This window comes from Apodemus sylvaticus, chromosome 16 (assembly GCF_947179515.1).
Source record: "Apodemus sylvaticus chromosome 16, mApoSyl1.1, whole genome shotgun sequence".
In the NCBI taxonomy this organism is placed as follows: domain Eukaryota; kingdom Metazoa; phylum Chordata; class Mammalia; order Rodentia; family Muridae; genus Apodemus; species Apodemus sylvaticus.
In genome coordinates, this window is record NC_067487.1 from 32,477,973 (window position 1) to 32,502,294 (window position 24,322).

The 24,322-nt window shown below is 42.5% G+C and overlaps 1 pseudogene; it reads left to right on the top strand.

Annotated features, from left to right (window-relative positions):
• LOC127667118 (eukaryotic translation initiation factor 3 subunit M-like) overlaps positions 1-8,383 on the top strand; it is a 40,306-nt pseudogene extending 31,923 nt beyond the window's left edge.
• The last annotated feature ends 15,939 nt before the right edge of the window (positions 8,384-24,322 follow it).

The window sequence follows — 24,322 nt, forward strand, 5'->3', positions numbered from 1 at the left end:
TGTGATGATTAAATTAATTACTTTCTGAAACTCTCCAAGTGATGTAGGCACATAGTAAGTCTCCTGCCACCTACTCAAAGTGCAGGTAAAACCCTGGGGTCTCAGTTTTCTTATCTACAAAGTGGAGGGGGGCTAATACTTGACAGGGTTGCTATAAAGATTAAATGGTAAAAAAGATTTATAAAATATCGTATATACCCTTTTACCAATGACTAGATCTAATAGATGGAGACAGCTTTGCTCATTAATGAACATTAGAAAAAGAAAGTGGCAAGATTTGGTTCTGTAAATGATATTTTGCTCACCAAAGCAGCCTAAGCCTAGCTCCCCACACAGTAGGGAGACAAGAAGAACAGACTTATCATCTGCCCAGCTTGGATGGCACGGTGTCGTGCTATCTGGAGGAGATTTGCTTTATAAGAGGAAGAGAGCCTTTCTACATAGAAATAGCATATAATGGTTCAGTTCTGGGTCCAACAAATGCCCTAGTGTAGGGGTCAGGCGGCATCGTGACTCAAGAACGACGCCCCAGGAATGGGAATCAGACCTTGATCCTTTGCAGAGTGACTCTCCACCTAAGAGCACATGGAATGGGTCTGCCAATCTTGTGGCAGCTGGGGCATGAAGAGGCTCAGAGAACAGAGAGGTAACATGTCAGTGATGGACTTGTAATGTTGATAATTGTGCTTGCTTTGCTATGACAGCTTCATAGAGTGACAGCAATATGGGGCAGCTACCGTTACTCAGTGACGCCATCTCTGTCTACTCCTCCAGATCCATTCTCTATCCTTACACATTCTACTTTGCACCATAGGAAGCTGGCTCGTGTGGATGGCTGCAGTGCCCCCCCCATACTGGATTCTGGTACAATTAAGCCATGGCTTGGGGGGGGGCTACTAGCAGGAAAACACCAGCTTCCCAGAATAGGCAGAACAGCGCCAGAGCTGAGAGATAACAGTGGTAGTGTGCCCTCCAAAGAAAGACACAGATGGCCATCACTGTCACACCCACGCCTTCACAGACAAATCCATCATTATCCTCCATTCTAGTAGTGTCCTATGACCTAGGAGCGGTATTGGCTGTTTTATGTCACTGTTTCTGGTGTTTGCTGTTGCCCATTGGTTTCTCCTGCACTGCCCATAGTAATGACAGGTTTTTTTTTTTTCATTAGAACATCTTTAATCTAAGGATACAACCGCATTGTACTGGGACCCTGACTGCAATGATTTTACAGACAGGAGCATTGGACCCCAAAAGAGTACACCACATAAATGGAGGAGAGTTGGGTTTCCAACCAGACATCTGGAGATGTTGAGTTTTGCTTCAGTCTACCAATGCAGATTATGGGGATAACCAAGACAGGACCCAGAGAGCAACCAGAATGGAGCTACAAGCTTTCACACCTGCTTAGTGGCCTCCGAGGTTCACTGTGGCCACTGCTCATGACTGCTGGCCCAGACTGAGTTTAGATGTAATAGCACTCCCAATCTATCCCTTCTGTAAGAAAAAGGTAAACCCAGGCCAGTGAGATGCTTCAGAGGGAGGGGCTCTTGGTTTTTTTGTTTTTTTGTTTTTTTTTGGGTTTTTTTTGTTTTTTTGTTTTGGTTTGGTTTTTTTTTTTTTTTTTTTTTTTTTTTTTTGAGACAGGGTTTCTCTGTGTAGCCCTGGCTGTCCTGGACTCACTCTGTAGACCAGGCTGGCCTCGAACTCAGAAATCCGCCTGCCTCTGCCTCCCAAGTGCTGGGATGACAGGCGTGTGCCACCACCGCCCGGCTTGGCTCTTGTTGTATAAACCTGACAACCAGAACTACAGTGGAAGGAAAGAAACAACTCCTGAAAGTTGCTCTGATCTACACACACACACCACACACATACACACACACACACACACACACATACCACACATACACATACCACACACAACCCCCCCACACACATACCATACCACACAAATACACACACACACACATACCACCACACCACACATACACATACCACACACCACCCCCATACACACACACACCACACCACCCCCATATACACACCACACACATACACACACACACACACACCACACATACACATACCACACACAACCCCCACACACACACATACCATACCACACAAATACACACACACACATACCACCACACCACACATACAAACACCACACATCACCCCCATACACACACACCACACCACCCCCATACACACACACACACACACCACACATACACATACCACACACCACCCCACACACACAAAAACCACACTACACAAATACACACACATACCACACCACACACACGCACACACACACACAATTGAAAAAAAAGTGTAGGGGCTAGAAAAATTGTTCAGCAGTTAAGAGCACTGGCTATTATTCTGAAGGATCCAGGTCTGATGCTAAGAACTCCCATGTGCTGTGTCTCCAGTTTCATGGGATCTCTCTCTCTGACCTCCCTGGGGACCAGGCACACATGCAGCACACAGACATACCCACAGGCAAAAACCCAGAGGTGTAAAATAATTTTTTAAAATTTTTAATAATTTTTAAATAATTGTTTTGAGAAGAAAGTGGAAAGCCTTTCAGACGGTGCCTGTTTGGAGTCAGTTCTGCCCTCCTCACTTCGGACTCCAGTCAGACTGTAAAAACTTGAGAACGACTGGAAAGAGGAAGCGTGGCAGACACTTCAGCCTGCTGTGCCGAGATAGGATTCGTGGTCATTTCCTGCTTTCTCGTGGTCTCTTTTTTTTTTCTCCTCGTGAGGATGAGGCTAACTCACAAGTGTCCTCATGAATGTAGGATGTGGAGGAACGGGTCTTTCACTTGGTGGCGTTTCTTGCTTGGTGGAAACAGCTAATAAATGCACACAATTGTCCCTCACACGCCTGCCGTATCTTTGTGATGGCTAGGAGGATCTTCACACCACCACATTTCCCCTCCTCAAATCGGAAATGGTAACGTTACTGGCAATGTCACATCCAGGTCCATATTCACTGACTCACCCACTGAGATTAATACCCAGTTCAGAACTTTTCTGTAAGCAAAACTGAAAAGAACAAAACCAACACTTGACTGTATAAGACTTTTACAGTTTAGAATGATCTTATTTCTTTGTTTGAGGCAGAAACAATCCTGATCTCTCTCTCTCGTTCTCTCTCTCTCTCTCTCTCTCTCTCTCTCTCTCTCTCTCTCTCTCTCTCTCTCCTTCCTCCCTTCCTCCCTCCCTCCCTCTCTTTCCTCGCCCTCCCTCTCTCTTTCTTTCTCTCTCTTCCCTCAACACCCACCCCTTGTCTGACCCCCCATCATGGGAACAAGCAATGCAAAGGCTCTCACTAGATGTCAGTACCTCAATATACCATGTCCCATGTGCAGGACTGTGAGGAGAAAGTTTCTTTTCTTTGCCTATTATCCAGTCTCCAGCCTTCTGTTATAGCTGTGCAATACCAACCAAGGCACAGTCATGTCAATTACACAAGCTAGTGTCCTCTGCCTGAAGGCTTTCAGTCTACTCTTTGCCACTTGTTCCTTACCCCCACACACTGTGGATTCCCCTGCCCTTTAGCAAACCTCCCCATGTTCCCTCCCCATCTCTGTTTAAGTCTATGTAGAGGAATTTTAATTCTACTTCATATAAGTTTATATTAGGAGTAATTGTTACCCAAACACTAAGGTACATTCCTATAATATTAGAGACTCAGAAAGCTGAAGCAAAAGGACCACTTGAGCCTAGGAGTTTAAAACCAGTCTAAGCAATGGAAAATAGTCCTCAAAACTCAGTCTAACTTAATTTAAAAACAAAAGTATTTTCAATCCTGTAAGAGTTGGAGTCTTTGAGCATTGTCTTTAGAGAAGTACATCCACAGAGTTGTCTTTGACAATGTAAGAACTAAGGTTCTTTAAAGAAAAAGAACTATCTACACGTAATGTATGTATGTAGATAGATGATAGATAGATAGATAGATAGATAGATAGATAGATAGATAGGGAGATAGATAGATAGATAGATAGATAGATAGATAGATAGATAGATGTATAAGAAGACATTTGTTATGAGAATCAACCCACACACTGTGAGACTAAGAACTCCCACAATAGGTTGATCACACACTGGAGAAAAAATGATATAGATCAGTCCAAAACTGGAGGAATGATGAGAGAGAACCAGGGAATTGGGTTTAAGTGTTGGAGACCCAAGGATCAAAACCAGGAGCTCTGTTGTCCCATGAAGACAAAAGAAGATGATCTAGCTCAATAGAGGACAAATATAGGACAAATTGGCCCTTTCTTCATTTCTGAGCTAGTTGGACCTTTATATTCAAAGACAGCCACGCACACTGTCAATGTGCATCCACTCTGCCAAAGACAATCTCCTTTACTAAGCCTGCTGACTCCAGCATGGTCTTCTTTGGGAATTATCCTTGGAGACACATCTAGCAGTGCTTTCCAGCTGACTATCACTTAGCCTGTCAGGCTCCCTCACAGAGTGAACCATTACAGCGTTCTTTTTTGAAGCCATTCTGGTCTCTAGCCCTAGTATTGCAAACTCCTTACTTCTGCCTTAGTCACATATCCCTGTCTCTGTTCAGATGTCCATCTCCTCACTCTGGTAGCTGTCTCTGTTCATATGTACATCCTCTGTGCTTGGTGTGATGCCTAGAACCCTCTTGTGTGACCTGATGTTGCCTGTTCACTCTGGAAACTCCAACTGTGCCCTCTGATTTGAAGAACATTATGGTTCCATTCCTGACCAAATTCTTCATCTGTCTAATGAAGAAAAAGAATTTTGCTGTTGTATATAATAACAGAGTATAATTTGACCAGTAAACATGGACCAGCAGAGTAATTTTTAGCTTGAAGAAGAAGGAGGAGGAGAGGAGGAGAAGAAATAGTCATCAATTAAAAGAAGTGATGGGGGTTCTCGATAATGTCACAAACAGCTATAACCACAACCACTAAGATTTGGTTTATCATTTACCATATTAACATATATGGTAGTTTGAATAAGTATGCCCCCATAGATTCAAGTGGTTGAATACTTGACCCATGGGAAGTATCACTATAAGGAGGTGTATTCTTGTTGGAGTAGATATAGCCTTGTTGGAGGAAGTGTGTCACTGTGGGAGCTGGCTTGAAGGTCTCCTCTGCTCAAGCTCTGCCCAGTATTGAACACAGTCCCATTCTGCTCCTTCTTCAGCACCATGTCTGACTGCACGCTGCTAGCCTCCCCACTATGATGATAACGGGCTGAACTCCTGAAATTGTAAGCCAGTGCCAATTAAATGTTTCCTTAAGATCAGGAATTGACAAATGGGACCTCATAAAATTACAAAGTTTCTGTAAGGCAAAGGACACTGTCTAAAGGACAAATCGGCAACCAACAAATTGGGAAAAGATCTTCACCAACCCTACATCTGACAGAGGGCTAATATCCAATATATACAAAGAACTCAAGAAACCTCAGAAAACCAAATAGCCCTATTAAAAATGGGGTACAGAGCTAAACAAAGAATTTTCACCTGAAGAACTTCAGATGGCTGAGAAGCACCTTAAGAAATGTTCAACATCATTAGTTAGTAGGGAAATGCAAATCAAAACAACCCTGAGATTTCACCTCACACCAGTCAGAATGGCTAAGATTAAAAACTCAGGAGATAGCAAGTGTTGGCAAGAATGTGGAGAAAGAGGAACACTCCTCCACTGTTTGGGGGATTGCAAGCTGGTACATCCACTCTGGAAATCAGTCTGGCGGTTCCTCAGAAAACTGGGCACGACACTTCCGGAGGACCCTACTATACCACTCCTGGGCACATACCCAGAGGATTCCCCAGCATGTAATAAGGATACATGCTCCACTATGTTCATAACATCCCTATTTATAATATCCAGAAGCTGGAATGAACCCAGATGTCCCTCAACGGAGTAATGGATACAAAAAATGTGGTATATATACACAATGGAGTACTATTCAGCCATTAGAAACTATGAATTCATGAAATTCTTAGACAAATTGATGGAGCTAGAGAAAATCATCCTAAGTGAGGTAATCCAGTCTCAAAAGAATACTCATGGTATGCACTCACTGATAAGTGGATATTAGCCTAGAAGCTTGGAATACCAAAGACACAATCCACATATCAAATGATGCCCAAGAAGAAGGAAGGAGAGGCTCCTGGTTCTGGAAAGGCTCAGTGCAGCAGTGTAGGAGAATACCAGAACAGGGAAGTGGGAAGGGGTGGATGGGGGAACAGGGGGAGGGAATAGGGCTTATGGGACTTTCGGAAAGGGGGGATCAAGGAAAGGAGAAATCATTTGAAATGTAAATAAAGAATATATCAAATAAAAAAAGGAAAAAAAAGAGTTGTCATGGTCATGGTGTCTCTTCACAGCAGTGAAACCTCAAGACAACATACTACATAAAGAGAAAACATACCTCAGTGTCTTAGTCAGGGTTTTCTATTCCTGCACAAACATCATGACCAAGAAGCAAGTTATGGAGGAAAGGTTTTATTCAGCTTATACTTCCACACTGCTGTTCATCACCAAAGGAAGTCAGGACTGGAACTCAAGCAGGTCAGGAAGCAGGAGCTGATGCAGAGGCCATGGAGGGATGTTCCTTACTGGCTTGCTTCCCCTGGCTTGCTCAGCCTGCTCTCTTATAGAACCCAAGACTACCAGCCTAGGGATGGGGCCCCCCACAAGGGGCTCTCCCACCTTGATCACTAACTGAGAAAATGCCCCACAGCTGGATCTCATGGAAGCACATTCCCAGCTGAAGCTCCTCTCTCTGTGATAACTACAGCCTGTGTCAAGTTGACACACAAACCCAGCCAGCACAGTCATGCTATCTAAAACATAAAGTCACAGTAAAAAATCATTAGCTTGAAATAGATTGAGAGTCATGAAACCATAGGAGACAATGGGAAAGCATTCGCCTAGGCTAGTGGCGCATAACGGTGACATACCAATATTTGCTGAATCATGGGGAAGTGCTTATATTTAGCATTTCATTCAAGCTTTATTGATAACTTTACTGATAACATATTTACAATACGGGCTCTGGAAAAAAAAAAGATTTAGCTTCCTGGAATTTACTTCCTTCATTATAGAACGCAGCACCTGTGTGGTGCCTTCCAGGTCTGAAATTCTCCTCCATGAACTGGGTTAAAGTTCAGTTTTGCTCTGTCCACATAGCAGATGTCTCCTTCACTGATGTGTTTTTGGTGGTTTGAATATGCTTCGCACAGGGGGAGTGGCACTATTAGGAGATATGGCCTTGTTGAAGTGGGTGTGACCTAGAGGAAGTATGTAGTCAAACTTTGAGGACTCCTAGTGTTCAATCTTTGCCCAGTGTGAGAGAGTCTCTCCTCCTGGCTGCCTTCAGGTCAAGATGTAGAACTCTTGGCTCCTCCAGCACCATGTCTGCCTGCATACTGCTGTGCTTCCCACCATGATGATAATGGACCTCTGAAACTGTAAGTCATACCCAATTAAATGGACCCTTTTTAAGATAAATGTGCTTTATAAGAGCTGCCTTGATCATGGAGTCTCTTCACAGCAATGAAACCCTAAGACAATGTTCAACCTATCTCTCTGTTAGAGACTGCTTTCTTGATTATTCTGTAGAAGATCAAAAGGGCAGCATCATGAGGGATCATCCAGTACATCCCAACAGAACTGGATCAAGTGAGAAAGTGGATCTCTGACTGGAAACTCACCACTGAAAAGAAAAGAAACACGACCTCTTAAGACTACTCTATGAGGCACTGATAGATTGTAAGAAAAGGCATACTGCATCAAAGGCCATGGTGGAATTGCTTAGAAGTTACACAGAAGACAATGCTTCCCAAGCTCAAGTTGATGCCCACAGGTGTGCTGTCCAGGCACTGAAGGATCCAAATGCCTTTCTTTTTGACCATCTTCTTACTCTAAAGCCAGTTAAATTTTTGGAAGGCAAGCTTATCCATGATTTATTGACCATTTTTGTGAGTGTTAAATTGGCATCGTATGTCAAGTTCTATCAGAATAACAAAGACTTCATAGATTCACTTGGCTTGTTACATCAGCAAAATACAGCAAAAATGAGACTCCTCACCTTTATGGGAATGGCAGTGGAAAACAAAGATATTTCTTTTGACACGATGCAGCAAGAGCTACAGATTGGAGCTGATGATGTTGAAGCATTTGTTTACTGATGCTCTAAGAACTAAAATGGCCGACTGCAAAATTGACCAGACTCAAAGAAAAGTAGTTGTCAGTCACGGCACACATCGGACATTTGGAAAAGAGCAGTAGCAACAACTGTAAGACACTCTTAATGTCTGGAAACAGAACTTGAGCAAAGTGAAATACAGCCTTTTGAGTCTTTCAGCTTCCTGAATTTTTATGCAAATAATTTTGTTCTTTGAGAAAAAAAAGTTCTAACTCATAGTAAAACATTATCAACTAAAAAAAAATAGATAATGAATGTCTCTGCTCCTCACGCCTCACTTTTTGATACATCTTCCTTATGTACTATAGCACTCTTGTGTGTTTATTCATGATTTGATTTTCATCTGCCTTCTGATACAAAGGGTCCCAGTACTTCAGAGCAGAGTTGTGTCTCCAGCACCTAGCACAACACTGGTGTCATAGGAAGGGCTCAGTATATAGCCACTTAGCTAGCAAGTGAAAAGGAATACAAACTCGAGATAAACACTGCTTAAGAAAGCAAACTTTCAAATCTCTGGACCCTGTTTCGGAAGAGCTCATTGCTATGAAATCAACGCAGCTAACTCCACCCCTCCTCCCATTTCCTTTCTGAAAACCAACTCCCCCAGGCAACGCTGTGCAACCCTGTTCCTAACTCTTCTTCAATGTGAAGGTAACCCAACAGCACACATTTCTAATACGTAAAATTCAGTTTTGTCTATTCAGGCTGGCTTGCTGTAATCTCAGGGCTCCAGACCGTGGCCATTGGGTAGCAGAGAGCTTATTGCCAAGGGCCACGCTGCTGATCTGCTAGAGGACATGTTTTAGAAAGCAGTGTTGTTGTCGATCCTGTAATGTGACATTCCGAATCTGAGTCCTAGCTTTGCAATGTTAGTTGCATGGTTTGGGACATGTTATTTAACCTCTCCTGGCCTCCATTTCAGCATCTGTAAAATATGGAGCGTGATTATGTGAGTTTTTCCTATCTTCCTTCATGCTGCCCTGTGTTGGAAGCTGCCTCAGACCTCAGAGCCTTGGTTAAGGAGACTAGGAAACCCTGGCAGGAGATCCGAAGGCAGAAAGATTATTGTAGAAGTGGTTAGTTTTACCCACTCCTGTACTCAAGAGTGTTATAGGGATGTCACTGTAGCTACAGTCACAGTAACCTCTGTATCCCGGTGAAGGATGAGACTTGCTTCTAATGACCCCACACTCTCCTCTAGTCCTTTCAGATCTGAAGAGTTAGGAGATTTTTCACTCTGACTAGATAAACTGTGTTCCTTGAAGACTCTCCTGATACTTTCCAAGCTTCTCAAAGTTATCGCACTAAAATCATATCCGGTTGCTCCTTGGAGCCGGTGCTTCCCACCTTCCACCAAAGAGTGTCCAAAGCTGCAAACGTGCACAGTGGAAACTGAACCGATGGACACGTGGGCAGCAAAGAGGACACTTCCAGGGACCTCGTCAGTTCTCCTCTCTGGTTAACTATTACCCATGCTAAGTAGGTGTGGAAGGGTTATATAAGACAGCATGCTAGCACACGTGAAAATATTGTTCAGAACCAACAGGCTCTCTCTTTATGGAAAAAGACTTGTTTCGAGCTTGGAGAAACTGGCACTGTCTGACGTCTTCTCTGTATGATCTTAGAAAGAGACTTGACTCTGTCTTCTGTTCATGGAAAGCAGCTTTCCTTATGCCTGAAAGTGTACATGGGCTCCAAGTTCTCCACTTCTCCCTTCTTGGGAGCCCATATTCCCCACTGAAATGATATGGGATAGTGACAGATGAGAATTTGTACAGTGACAATGACAATCGACAATGTTGTCATTTTACATTCCCTAGTCTCACCATTCCTAACTGTATCTCCCAGACAATGCCATATAAAGAGTCATCCACAGATCAGCCTCTCTGGGACTAGTGTCTCTGGCTCTGTGGCTGGGTTAGGCTGTGTTCCAGAACCTTATTCCTGGGCATGCAGAACACTTTGCAGAAGCAACAGCTTTTGTTCCCTACTCCAAAGTTTGTGAACTTTGCTGTCTTGAAGGTCAGTGCCCCTTATAGTTCTCTGTGTGTGTGTGTGTGTGTGTGTGTGTGTGTGTGTGTGTGTGTCTCCTCTGCTGTCCACAGCATGGTGAGCACTGAAACGGAGATGAAGTTTAAGTAGACAGGCATGGGAAAGGGGTCATTACCACTCCGGGCAGAAGGAAAGCAAACAGATGAAACAGATGCTTGATGTTCCTATGGTAACCGAGAAGGAAGGAGCATGGTGCACACTATAAGGTCAGGAACAAAGTACACAAATGATTGGCTCTCACACGTCTTACTCAAATGGAGACTATAAACGGAAAAGAAAACTCTTGGTAAGAAAGTATGTCTGTAGAGACTGATTGATTACAACCACAGTTCTACAGAGAGACTGGAACGTTGCCAGACCAAAAGCGAGTTGCCTTATCTTGGGCTAGGTCTAGCTCTCTGGAGAAACCATTTCTTGCTACCTCTGTGTCAGAGCCAGCATCCTATAATGAATAGATTAGAACATTCTAGAATCTATGAATTTAGCAGACTGCTAGCTTCTACCAACCCAAAAGTCATTAGATAGCATCTGAGGCCTATAGAAAAGCTTCCCTCATCTAGCCATAATCACGTCTCTGATGTGCCCACCAATGTGTTTTAAACCTGCCTTTACTTGTGACTTTCTTTGTCTTTGAAAAGCTACAAGAACTTAACAAAGTTGTTTCCATGTCAGAATGTGGAATTTGTAGTAACCTAAATTTTCATTCTCATGACTGTGGTCCCTCAAAATGGCTGCAGATCAAACTATCTCTTATTCTCTTTAAAATGAGAACTGGAGTTTTTATGTTGATGAGAACCAAAGCCTGCTTCGTGGTGTCTGATGACCCATGGCAAACACTGCCTCCACTGGTTGAATGTTCTTTAGTCAACCATCTCCACATTTTCAGTGTTGAACACCGGAGTCTGACACGCCTGTCTGTACCGGATTCCACAAAAGATGTGGCTCGTCCAGCAGAAAGCCTTGAGCTTACTGTCCAAATCACTGGTGCTTATTGTATTGTTTGGGTTCATCATCATAATGTAAAGGAAAACGAGGCTACTAAAAGACAGCATATACTGCTACAACTGTATAATTTAGCTAACCGTGATCTGGTGACAGTTCTGATGTGTGAGGAACGGTGCCAATAACTCTTTGAACCCAAATGTCCTGCTCTGCAGCTCCCAGATGAGCTGATCAACATGTGACAGGATTGGAACTGACCTTGCTGTGAACTGTTCCGTCAGATCTGTGATATCTGAGTCCTGGGGAAAAAAATGAGTTTCATATTTCATCACAGAGCTGTGACTTGGATTTGGACAGTGAGTCACAGATTCAACTGGTGAACAAGCAACTTAACTACTTCTATTTGGACTTCAAAGCCAAAGAGCAGCCAATTTTCGTGTGATCTGAGGAACGATGTAGCTCTCCAGCACCCCAGGTTTGTACTCTGGACCCTGCAAAGTGCCCAGTTCTTAGATCCCCTCAGGGTAAAGTTTGACACCTAAAGCTCCTCAGACATAGGAGGAATCACCAGATCATAGTTAATTAAGTAATAGAATTGAAAAATTCGTGCAATCTTTTGGCAGCCTCCTTATGATGAATCTGAACAATACAATAAGACTTGTCTGTTCGCTAAGCAGCATCAGTGATTTGGATGTAAAAGAAAAGCCTATATGTGCGCCGTTCTAAAACTAAGATGTCTGTGAGACTAAGTGACGAAAGGAAGATGTGGGGCAACGAAGGAGGTAAAGAAGGCAGCAGTTTGCACAAATATCTGTAAAAGAGTCTAGTGTTTAAGTTTGTCGATCCTAGGACCACAGGATTACTTTACCATCAGGTTTTGGTTAGTATTTGATTCAGAGTTGTACTCATTATGAATTTAGGCTAGAACCAATAACAAGGTAAATGTGGTGATCTTAGTAAGTTCCAGGAAGCCGAGTAAAACTACCAGGAACAGCCTGTTCTCCTTCACTTGCTTTTGAGCTCTACCTTTGCTATGTAGACCAGGCTGGCCTTGAACTCACAGACATCCACTTGCCTCTACCTCCAGAGTGCTGGGATTAAAAGTGTGCACCACCACACATAGCTTCCCATCCATGATGCTTTTGTCACTTTCATAAAACTGAATAAAAAAATATTTGAAGAAAGGAAATAGACACAAAATGGATTATGTTCTGCAATTCAAATCCTTTGGAGTATTGAATCTACAGGGTAGGATAGGATATACCTAGGCAAACTCATGATATTACATATTGTAACTTTGGGGTGTAGATGGTAAGAGGAAAAAAAATGACCCAAGCTAGCACAAGTCATAAGACCTAGCCTTGGGCTACCCCAGAGACAGACAGGGTGGGGTGCTCTCATGAACTCAAAGGTCAATGGTGAGTCAAAGGCAGCTTCATCAACCAAAACATTGGCCAAGTGAGGTTTATTGTTAGAATTATCTGACTTTTGGCCTTAGGTTTCTGTAACCTACAATGCAAGAGGTGTAGCTACTTCATATGCTAATAAACCATGTGTAGTAGGGAGTGCCTTGCAGATTTGTAAATGCGTATTGGTGAGTGGGGAAGTTCTACTAAGATTTCTTGCAGGGCTGTATAGGCACATGCCTTTAATCTCAGCACTCGGGAGGCAGAGGCAGGAGTTCCAGGACAGCCAGGGCTACACAAAGAAACCCTGTCTCAAAAAAAAAGTTTTTTATGCTATTTTAAAATATTAATTTCTTACTATAGGTTCATGCTTGTCATAAAGGCTAGAATGCTCCTCATAAAGGCTAGAATGCTCCTCATAAAGATTAGAGTGCTCCCCCTCCGAGTCAGAAGCCATAGATATAAAGTCTCTGTTGCCTTTGCCAGCTCAGTGTTTTGTTTTGGTTTTGGTTTTGGTTTATGGACCCCACCTTCACAGTTTCTCCTTTTCCTTCCTGAGAGCAGAGATCCTGGAAGAGTCTAAGTTAATACATGGAGGGCTGGGAAAAGGAAGGTCTCACCAGCCTGAGAGCTCTTTCTCATTGCCATCCCCACCCCTTCCCCCCTCAACTTCCTTTCCAATGATTTCCATCTTCTTCAGATCCTTTGCTGTCTTCTCTCTTCTTCATTTTTATTTCCTCTGTATTTGGTGGTGTCAAATTCAAAGGAGATATTGTGGATTAAACTGAATAAAAAATGTAATATGAATATTCACATTTTGTATTTTCTGATAGCTTTTATTTTAATAATGCAAATCTTTCTATATGTTGTGACATCCTGTGATATATGTATATATTTTTTCTGTATTATTTCCAAACTGCAGGGTATTCAAGCATTTAGCCTCTAGGTAACCTAAAACTAATTTTTTTTCACCATACCCATAGCAATTGTAAAAACTGCATGGTATTGGTATAGAAACAGATATGTTGATCAATGGAATCAAAACATACCCATATACCTACGGACACTTGATTTTTTTACAAAGAAGCCAAAATCATACAATGGAAAAGAGACAACATCTTCAACAAACAGTGCTGGTCTAACTAGATGTTCACATGTAGAAGAATTCAAATAGATCCCTATTTATCACCTGCACAAAACTCAAGTCCAAAATGATCAAAGACCTCAACATAAAACCAAATACATTAAATCTAATAGAACAGAAATTGGGGGATAGCCTTGAACTCATTGGTATAGGGGATAACTTCCTGAACAGAACGCCAATGGCTCAGGCACTAAGGTCAATAAATAATAAATGCTACCTCATAAAACTGAAAAGCTTCTGTAAGTCATTATCATTAGCCCAAAATGACAACCTATAGATTGGGAAAAGATATTCACCAACCTTACATCTGACAGAGGGCTAATATCCAAAATATATAAAGACCTTAAGAAGTTAGGCACCAACAAACTAAATAACCCAATTAAAAAATGAAGTACAGAGCTAAACAGAGAATTCTTTTTTTGTTTGGAATACACTTTTATTTTAACTAGAGAGGTAATACAAGATTTAAAAACAAATACATCCGAATATTAAAACCCTGAACAAGCCTAAAAAATGGGTAAAATTGTGGTTCATTTCAGTTATTAAAAAAGAGGATATCATTAATTTTTCAGGCAAATGGATGGAACTAGAGAATATCATCCTGAGTGAGGTAACCTAGACCCAAAAGAATATGCATAGTATGTACTTACTGATAAGTGAATATTAGCCATAAAGTACAGGATAACTATGATACAATCCACAGAACCAAAAAAGCCAAATAACAAGGAAGATCCAAGGGAGGATGGTTGAATCCTTCTCAGAAGGGGAAACAAAATAGATATCAGAGGCGGATGGGAATAGGGAACTGTGTGGGAGAGGGGGTGGGAAGCAGAGCAGGGAGGGGGGATCAGTTACAGGGAGAACAGGGGAGAGAGAAGGGAAATGGGTGGTGGATGGTGCGGGGAGGCAATTTCTAGGATGTGTCAGAGTTCTGGGATGAGAGAGAGACCCTAGGGGGTCTATGGGAATGCCTCCAGCTGAGACTTCTAGGGATATGGATGCTAAAGTGGACCCTTCCTGTAGCCAAGCAGGACTCCCAGGGAGGGATAAGGACAGCAAACCACCCACAAAATCTTCTACCCAAACTGTGCCGTGCCTACAAAAGTTGCAAGGACAAAGATAGAACCAAGAGGGAAGGAAAGACCAACCAATGACAGGCCAAAATTGAAACCCATGGACAAGAACCAATCCCTGACACTGTCAACGATACTCTGTTATGCTTGCAGACAGGAACCTAGCATAACTGTCCTCTGAAAGGTTCCACCCTGCAGCCAAAGGAAAGAGATGCAGAGACCCACAGCCAAGCAATAGATGGAGCTTGGGGAGTCTTATGGAAGAGTTGTGGGAAGGATTGAGGAATAGTAAGACGACTGGGACTACACAGGAAGACCAGGAGAGTCAAGTAGTCTGGACTTCTGGGGGCTCCCAGGGACTGAATCACCAACCAAAGAGTGAGCACAAGCCGGACCTAGACACCCTGCACATATACAACAGATGGAGACCTTGGTCCCCAACAACAGGAGCAGGGATTCTCCCTGAGTCTGTTGCCTGCCTGCCTGTAGATCCTATTCCCCTAAATGGGGTCCCTGGTCTGGCCTCAGTGGGAGAGAATGTGCCTAGTACTGCAGCCACCAGATGAGGAGGAGATGGGGTGGGGGCAGTGGGTGGGATGTGTGTGGGGCGTCTCAAAGGAGAAGGGGAGGGAGGAGTGGGGAAGGCTCCGCATGAGAGGATACTGGGAGGAGAAGGGAACTGACATTGGGATATAAAGTGAATAAATAATACAGATTTTTAAAGGAAACAATTAGAACAATAGAGGTTTAAAGGGTACTGGAAAGTCTGTAGGAGCCTTTAACTAGAACAAAGTGGAACTGATCTTCAAAAAACATGTTGAATTCTAGTAGGCCAAGAAGAAAGAGGATTCTAGTTAGAAGAAATGTTAAGTAGGGAAGATCATAAGTGTGTAGAGGGCAAGAAGAGAACAGAAAGCAGTCTGGACATCTACCTAGGCTAACGGAGGGAAGAAGTGGGGACAGCCTGGAATGCCCACTTTGGAGATGCTCATGTAGCCGACACTGAGGGTGTGGCCATTTACACTGCCCTGGTCTAGACAATTCTGGGTACTTGTTTCAAAACTATCACCATCCTTAAACCAAAGGGAGTGGGGTAACTTTGAAAAGCGGGGAGGAATCTGGGGGCTAGAGAGATGGCTCAGTGGGTAAGAACACCAACTGCTCTTCCAAAGGTCTTGAGTTCAATTCCCAGCAACCACATGGTAGCTTACAGCCATCTGTAATGGGATCTGATGCCCTCTTCTGGTGTTTCTGAAAACAGTTACAGTGTATTCATATAAATAAAATGATTTTTTTTTAATAAAAAGGAATTTGAAGCCCCGGGGGTAGGAGTGGCATCTGATCTCCCCACGGTCCAGACCCAGGAATGAAAAGATCCCTGGTCTTGACCCCACCATTCCCAACCAGACACGTTCTTTCTTCACCTTGGCTCCTCTATAGCTGCCTCATCCATTCCTCTCTGTATAACAGATTTAACTGTGTATGTAATTACATTAAAAAAAAAAACACTCCTCAATTCACATACCCATTCTTCAGTTCAAGTGGCCAACAGAAGCTACCAGCACGTTGGCCTCTGTCGGCATAAAATAACAACTCTACCTTAAAGAAAACAAGAAAATAGTTTTTTCTAGGACAAACATGAGTGACTATATCCCAGGAATTTGGATTCAAGTCACCATCAGTGCCATTCTCCACCATGGAAGGGATGACATAAACTGTCATAGTCATAGCACAAAAGAAGTGGTAAATATTACGTGTAAGGGTTTATATTAGCAGGGACATCATACCCATAAGCTGCAGTAAACAGAGAAAATGTCTTTGTAGGATCCACACATTCTCAGCTGTAGGGCTGGAAGAGGTTAGAAACACTTTAATCTGGGTGATTCGTTCCAGGTTTTGATCTAGAAGTCCAGTAGATATAAGTTCAGATACCGAGGTTGATTGCAAATGTCTTTTAAAAGAGACTAAGGAGACTGCTAGATAACTTTGACCCTTGGTGGTCTGCATTCCACCCTTCCATAGTTATAGTGCTCTAGGCAACGAAGTTCAGTCTCCAGGCTCCAAGACAAAGATACGGCTTCCTCAGAAAACCTTGGTTCACAGAGTCAATTCCAATTCCTATGAAAGCTAATCTGACCCTCTGGTACATTCACAGATAGGGTTCCTCATGGAGAAAACCTGGCTTCTGGGCTCACCTCTCAGATAGTAGACTTCTCAGAGCCAGGATACAGAATGGCAGGCTGGTAAAAGAAAAGGCACTAAAAGGTGTCTTCAGGAGTTTCAAAGCCAAACAAATGGGCTGGGGACGAGAGAATGAGATGTTATGATCCTGGTGTCATTAAAATGCAAGATGGGTGGGGTTGGAAGAGCTTGGGGACAAGAAGACCACAAAGGCAGTTATTTGAATATAAGCTTTGACAGCTCGAAGTGATGGGGCCATGGTTAACCTGGCCACTGATTTCTTTAATTTAAAAAAAATACGGGTTCAGAAAAGTCACCCTTAATCACCATAGAAACATTTCTTAATTCATAGTTCAGATAGTTCAGAACCAAGCCGGAGATGTTTGGTATTATGTGCTATTTATATTTCGCTGTTCTATCTCTCTTTGCTCAGAGGCTGCCCAGTTCCCTGCTTTGAAGTGAGAGCTAGACTAATCTAAACTAACAGCAGGAAACCCATACTACCAGGTGGGTCTCATGCTGTCCTACTTTACCTGTTACATCGGGCATTATAAAGTCGCAGTCCCTGAAGCTAGGCAAGCTCTATCTGCTCATCTGTGGTTAATAAATTTGATTGGTTAGCTGAGGTCATGGTTGTTGGTCTACATCCATGCACTGGGCAGTCAGTTTCACTGTTCCTTGACCACAAACCATAGCCTCAGAAGACTCCTTCCTCAGATTCAATTATGTGAGGGTTAGAAGACCAGAAACCAAAGTCCCTCCCAGGCTTGGGAACAAAATGAAACTTCTATCAGTCTTCCAACATCTTCTTCTTCATCCTGTTTCTGAGATGGCCTTCCTCCTGTGTTTGTGTCCTCTGTGGCGTACTAGCCTTCCATGTCAGGGATCCTTGGGCTTGCCTTCTCTTAGAATGAAATACTATGATTTTGATACCTTTGTGTGTTGTGACCGATTCTGTTAGAATGATGGCCCAGACCTGTAATACTCAAACGGCTGAGGCAGGAGGATCAAAACAGTTCATACAGCCTGAAATACCAAGTAAGACTTTGTTCAAAACAAAAGGTACAGAAAACCCCAATGAAGCAAAGTACACCACCCTGTGCATCACAAAGGTCAAAGGTGAGGCAGTGAATCACTTTGCTAGTACTGGATAGGTTAAACAACAGGAATTTATCTCCCAGCTCTAAAGTCTGACAATTTCAGTAGGCTGTTTCTTGAGAGACATGACTCCTGCTGTGTGTGCCTCTGTCTCTCTCTGTCTCTCTGTCTCTCTTTTCTCATGTGTGTGTGTGTGTGTGTGTGTGTGTGTGTGTGTGTGTGTTGTATGTGTGTGTGCGCACATGCTCTCACGCACTAACCTTTCTTCTCATTGGAAGAGTCAAAGGCAAACAGAACTCATTCATGTGAATCAAATGATGACTTTTTAATCTTAATGACCTCTTTATAGGGATTATCTGCAAATACAGCCATCTTTTTAAGATATCGGATTAGAACTTCAACATGTGAGTGTGGAGGGCATAACAAAGTACTTACCAGGCAATTCTCAAATTCAAAGGCAAAATATATGTCTCAACAATTATGAACTAACAAAAAAAATCAGCTTTAACTCCAAATTAGATGCAGGAATGACTTTAAATCCCTCCTGGTTATATGTTTCCCAAGTTCTGAACCTGTTATTTGTTCCTAACAGTTATGAGTCTCCTAAAATATTCAAGGCACTATGTTGAACTTGCTAGAAAATGCGATTTTCTTTTGTCATCTGTTACTCCAGGCCTCTAATGCTAAGCCAATTCTCTTCCTCGGGGATTCAAAGGCAGGACTCCTGCTTAGAACATCTCAGGGGGCAAGGGAGACAGACTTACCCCACCCCACCCCCACCCCCCCCACCCCCGCTCCTGAACACCAGCCTACACTGTTAAACTCATATTCTCCCAAAGCAGGTAGACTTTTGAATTCCTACAATCCATCACATCCCTTCACTTCACAGTAAGGAAACTAGGGCTCAGAAATCCAAATGATACAGTGGAGCTTTGGTGGCTAGCATATAGCTTAAACAAGACATACCTGGGCTAGAGAACTGGGTCCAGCATTTGTCAAATCATTAGTTTTATATTCCTCTTTCCTCGTCTACAAAATAGTAAAGAAACTCCCAATCTTACAGAGCTTAGTAAGAATTGTATAGCTATTTCTGCTGAGTAGAACAATTCTCTTCTGGAGGAAAAAGGGAGGTTTAGAAGGGTCCGAAACTACAAGGCTCAGGAAGCTTATGAGGCCAACACGATTCGAAAGGCCGCTCCCCAATGAGATGGAAGTGGTACCTACTATGGGTGGGGAAGACTGACAGTCTGAGCTGCCTAAAAGTTAGGTAGGAAGTTAAAAAGATACTGTTTCATGAGTCCTCACATATGCTGAGGAGGGCTTTCTAGTCATCTGACAGCCTTTGAATCAATCATACATCTGTAAGTAGCCCCTTATCCATACTCCTATAAATAACTCTAGCAAGCCCACTGGCTCACTAAGGTAAGCAGGGTGGACTCATTCCTTTGGTCTGTCTTTGGTACCCTGTCTGGAATGAGAGGTTATACAAGGGGGGGGGGGAAGCAGTATGTGTGTGTAAAAGTAAAAATAAACAGACTTTGGAGTACAGAGTGAATCCAAGACACTTGATAAAGGTCAAGTATATTTATGCCAGTGCTGGGAGTAATAGAAGAGACTCCCTGTGGAGTAGATTCTCCCTCTGGCTCTTGGGGATTCAGATGCAAGCCAGCCCCTCATTTGTCAATAAAGCCCTAGAAAAAGCTTCTCACTTGAAGTGGAATTTTGAATAGATGACTTTGAATGTTCTTTCTTCACTGTCCCTTAAAAGCCAAGAAAACTATGTGATTTATGGCATTTTCTTAGACAACAGTAAATCTACTCTGCCTTACAATATGCCCGAGGTAGCATCTCTGTAAGTACTGTTTCTGATTCGCTATGCTAAAAATGTGCCTCTTCGTTCGTTCGCTCTTTTGTTCATTTGTTCATTCATTCGTTCACTCATTCATTCACTTACTCATTCATTCATTCACTCTATACAATTATAATGAGCTTATAACATTAGCTCAGTTCTGTGTTAAGCACAGTTAAAAAACAAATATAAATGGGGGTGAGCTTCACTGGGGAGCTTTTGGTTCGGTGTCTGCTGAAGGACACAGAGGAGTTAAGTAAGCTTGTACTCAGCAGTGCCTTGAATAAAGAAAAGAATGGAATCATGGAGCAGGTGGTGGCTGAGTTCTGGACTCCATCTCTGTGTTCAGCTTCTGAAGATAAGGAGAGCAGCACTGAGTTTTAAAAGAAAGATCCACTATTCCATACGCATGGAGGGTTATCGACAGAGGTAACAGAATGGTCAAGGAATCCGTGATCAAATAACAGCACAAACACGTTGAGATTCAATGGTCGGCTTTGCATGGATTGAAAGGTTACAATTGCACTTTATTTTTGGATTTATGTTTACTTAATCCAGTGTACTACCTACTTTGTTCAACCCACCTGGGGCTCTTTCCTGACTCCTCCTCATCTTCCATGACATTGGCAGGTAAACAATGTCGATCAAATATGTGGACATCTTTCCTGCCGCTCTCTCTCTCTCTCTCTCTCTCTCTCTCTCTCTCTCTCTCTCTCAGAACCCTTGCTACATCACAAGAGAGTAACAAAATGGCACTTAGCCATGTCATCCTTAACCTTTTTGATTTATGACCTAGCTTCCACACTGAGTGCTATTTCATGTCAAGACAGGCCTGGGCTTCTTGGTGACATGTTCTGCAGTTTTATATCTTGGTAAAATAGAAAACTGATAAATCATCAACCATACCCAGCTAATGCCTGATAATTACAAAAACCTGATGGAAAAATATACCCCCCCCCAAAAAAAAAACCTTTTTTATGTGAACCTAAAATAGCTCAGTTGGGAGATTTCATGGGTTATCCCACTTCTAATTTCTAGATTGCTGGGTGACTTCAACAAGGACTGTACTGGGCAATTACTTACTCAGCCACACACTTGATTTACAACCTTTTCAACCTTCACAGTGGAGTGGAGAGGTGAGTCATTTGCACATTACTGAGCTTCAAGCCATCCTGTCACAAAATGTCAACTGCTATAAAAAAAAAAAATACTTAAAGAAGCCACAGTAGATGGAGAATAATAGAATATCCCTCTTTATATCTAAGCAGCATACATCTCCAAATATTTCCAAGTTATATATAAATGCTTTAGAAAGCAAAGATGATTTCAAAATTAGAAACATACCCTTAGCGTAATTTAACAAAATGTGGTAAGATTTTTTTTCTCTCTTCTTCAAACCGGCACGTCGTATTTGTTGTCTTAAGTGAGACTTCTCAGTTGTGAACAAACGCATTAAAATGGTGTTTTTTCCAGGGTTGGATCTAAGCCAAATTAATGAGAAATGAGGAAATGACTCATTGGAGAGATGAGATACTCCACAATTGAGAATTTATATTTTCCCCTCCCACACTCACCCAGAAATGGGCTCGAGCAAAGCCTCCAACAACGCATACTGCCTGACGGCCATGCACACACAGGCGCCAACAGAGAAAACCGCACAGAGCTGAAGGCATATGAGCAGAAGGAACTTGTCCCATGCAGGCTGCATCAGCTAACCACTCACTGGACTAGATGCTTTTCTCAAATTCTTTGTATCCCACATATTTGAGAGGCTCTTGGAGTCAGAGTGTGATCATATTTAACATCTTTGGGGGCTTTGATTAGCAAGCTTGGGGCTATCCATTTCCCCTTGAACAAGAACATTGATTTCAGCACTAAACGTCTGTAAGGAACAGAGAGAGTGAGGGAGGGAGACAAGGCCAGGGATAAGGTCACACTGTCACATTGACAAAAGAAACACTGAGATCTCAGAGCACAAAATCCCCAGCCTACATGTCCTGCATGTACTCCAGACGGAATCTAAAGCTGCTCTGTAAGAAGCTTTTTGAAAGAAAAGGCTGAGGATCCCAGCAAGATAGGTAGTGTTCTGGGCTAAGCTATCAGACCAGATTGAAAGTAATTCCCTTTTTAACCGTGAGAAGAAAAGGCCTTTTTTCCCCACCTTGATCATGCATCTAACCTCAATTAAATGTGACAGGCATGGAGAGAAATTAGACTATTGGGAAGAAAATGAAAGTAAATACAACTTGGATAGAAAAACAACAACAACAACAACAAAAAAAAGAAAGGCCAAACAAAAAATTCACAAATGGGGAAGGAAATGTGTTGGAATTGTTACAAAAGAAACAATAATCAAAAAATGCAAATAAGCTCTTGCAGCAAAGTTTATAGGCGAGAAGCTGAAAAGGAAAACAGGGGTCTGTGGCAGAGAAAGGGAAAGGAGGGGCAGGAACCCGAGGATGGCGTGTTCCATACTCGTGATTGATGGTTCATCAGTCTTTAATGCAGTTTTAAAAGAATGAGCCATTGTACCATGGAATTCTAAGACTGCCCACTGAAGAGATTGGATAATCCACTGCATTTTTGTGTAGGAAAATAAACAAACCACAGACTCAAACCCTATTCATGAAAGAGGACTGCTTGCCCATCCCTGAGTAATGGCTCTCCTTAACATTCGAATGTGTTCCTGCAACACCACCTAGAAACCCCGGGAAGTCTATCAGCAAAGGTTGCCCTGGGTCACACACACACTTCCCAGGAAGCCTGCCTGGGATCTCCAACAATTCACTAGGCTTTTGATACTGCTCTGCATGTGCGATACTTCCATCCTCCAATCCACGGGTTTGCTAACTGCAATCACAAATGTGCGGGCTCCTTTGGTTGACAGGGACGCTGAGTTCCAGCTGCACATCTGCAGGCTGTGTTTCTCTTTCTATTGATTCTGTCCAGAAGCACGGATGCCTGCCTGCTCTACAGAGGATTACAAGTGGATTCCCCAAAGAGGAGCCTGACGGTGGACGGACTTGAAGATTCTGAGGTTCAGGGTTTGAAGACGGAAGAGATTTGAGCTGAGATTTTTATATATTGGAATATATACTATATTTTATAAGTGGAAGGTTAAGAGCCTCAGCTTGTCTATGCAACAAGAATGCAAAGTCTCAAGGGACTTGTAAGCCGACTCGGTAGAGAACACATACAAGCCAATAATTATAACTCCTTGAATAGAGAGCAGAAAGAGGTCTTGCTTTGCCTTTTCAAATTGCAGGATGTGGTTTTAGTGTAATTTTTATAAATCCTGACTCAGCACCATGTGAACTTGCTGTTCTGTGTAACCATATGATGCAATTATAGGCAAATAAAATGTTTGGACAAATCTCTTTAGAGTAATTTTGACCCTCACAGTGGTTGCCTGGAATCAAAATCATGAGAGAGAAACTTCATTTATAGCTGCATCCTAGCGACCTTTCAGCTCAAAGCTACCTTTAGGCAGGAATCGATTGCGACTTCTCACCCACCTACTTGCAAATTCAGTCTGGATATGTCTCTAAGAATGAAACTCGACCCCTGAAACCAAGCTGATGCGGGTGGAAGCTGAAACAACCGCTCTGGGAGATGACTGGACAAGCCCCTCTCAATTTGTCCAGATCCTTCACTCCGAAAACTTACTTCTGAGGCTGTGGACATAGCTCTGTCAGCAGAGTGTTTGCCTAGTGTGAATGAAGCCCCGGGTTTAATCCCCAGCACCACATATGCTAAGAGTGTTGGTACAAGCCTGTAGTCTCCACCCTTGACAGGAAGAGGCAGGGGGATAGGAAATTTCAGTTCAAGGTCTGCTATGGGACATATGACCCTGTCTTTAAAAAATTAAAAATTAATAAATATTTTTAAAAAATATCTCACTTTTGGAAAATCTTTCTAAAGCAATCATCAAGGATAGATGATAGCAAAAGCATATATGATTTTTTAAAAAAGTCTGTTTATCATAGTACTGTTTTGGGGGAGCTACAGATGAGAGACCATGTGAATATTAAGCCACAAAGGTTAGTTCATCTATTTTAAATTTGATTATAATTGTGTGATGAATTTCACATGATATGGTAACATAACACACAGTGTCATGAGATCATCTCAAGATACTAAATAAAAGGAAAAGTAACCATATGATACAAATAGAGAATAAAACCAGGCAGGATCAGGCCTGCCTATGAGCATAACATTCAGAAGGTTGCGGAAGGGCTGGAGAGTTTCAGGTCAACCTGTCTGAAACTAGGCGGATGAATTAAAATGAGATTTTGTCAGATGTAGGGTTGGTGAAGATCTTTACTCAAGAAGTTAGACTCCAGAGAGCCAAATAACCCTAT